Below are 1,425 nucleotides of genomic sequence, written 5' to 3' on the forward strand. Positions count from 1 at the left end.
AGGCCCGCGTACCGCAAAAAAAAAAAAAAAAAAAAAAAAGAATAAAGATCAAAATCTATACCATGAACTACAAGGCCTAATGTGATCTGCCCTGATGACCTCTCTATTCTCATCTACCTCCCTCTTTTTCTTGATCATCCTGTTCCAGCCACACTAACCTCCTTCCTCCTCCTCAAACTCACCAAGCTCTTTTCTGCTTTGGAGTTATGCTGTCCCCTCTGACTAGGTCATCTTAGCCCAGCTCTTTGCCTAACTGGTCCCTTATCAGCTGTCAAATCTCAATTCAATTGTCACCTCCTTAGAGACCTCCCTGATAACTCTCACCTAGTATAGCTACTATGCTATATCTAGTATACTCCATCACACCTTGTATCAGAAAACACAATCTTTCAGGGGAAATAAAATAGGTTAATACTCATTAAGCAAGATCACAAATGAACACGGGACTCTTGAAGCAGAAGGCTATCATACACTGTCAGGGCCAGAAGCGCTAGCCTCCCATCTGACACTTGAATCGCCTGGCATGTCCAGGTGATGTGTGCTTGTCACCTCCACTGAGGGGACCACCCTAGCTGTTGGACAGCTTTGGAATTGTATCTTTCTTATTCTGAGCCGCAGTATGTTTCTCTAAGGCTATTACCCTTTTGTGCCCCTCCAAGGAAGCATAAAACAAATAGAAACCCTCTTTTAGAGGACAGTCTTTCTGGTTTCTCAAGACAGCTCTCACACCCCCAAACTCCCAACTTTTCCTGTAGTTTTGTCCTCCCATCTCCAGGGCACTCTCCTCTGAAGGTGCATCCTTGGGTCGTCTTACCTCCCGGGGCCCACAGCTGCCTCCAGGAATCCAGGTGGGGTCGGGCTGATGGGAAGGGCACTCCTTCTCCCAGGGCCTCTACCTTCTAGAACCGCGGCCTACAACCCTCCCTCCGTTCCTTAGACATCAACCTCCCTGCCCCTTCTATATGTCACATCTCTCCGGCTGGAGGGAGCTCAACATCATTTCCCCGTGTTGTGCCTAGCACAGGGCCTGCCACAGAGTAGTTTCTCTAAAACCTTTGGTGGAATCAAACAATCCATAATTGGTCCTGAGAAACTATCAAAGAGTCCTAGATGTCTCAGGAGGCCGCAAGATTCGGAAGCCGAAATCTAGTCGGCCGCCCGGCCCCACCCTCGGGCCAGCCCCTTCCAGCGTTGCCTCATCTCGCTACTCAGGCTATCCTGCCCCAAGTCTCGCCTTTCCCTTTAATCACTTTCTCCAACCTGGATTCTATAATCCCTGACGCCTCCCTATATGTTGTCCCAATTGGGAAAGCCTTTAATTTTGGCTGTTAACAAAACAGCCACACCTTCGCTACCACGGCCACGGCCACGCCCCCTTACCCAAGTTACCGGGGTGAACCGGAAGGGGTTGCGCAGCCCTTAGTT

Source organism: Globicephala melas, chromosome 10 (assembly GCF_963455315.2).
Source record: "Globicephala melas chromosome 10, mGloMel1.2, whole genome shotgun sequence".
NCBI classification, from domain to species: Eukaryota; Metazoa; Chordata; class Mammalia; order Artiodactyla; family Delphinidae; genus Globicephala; species Globicephala melas.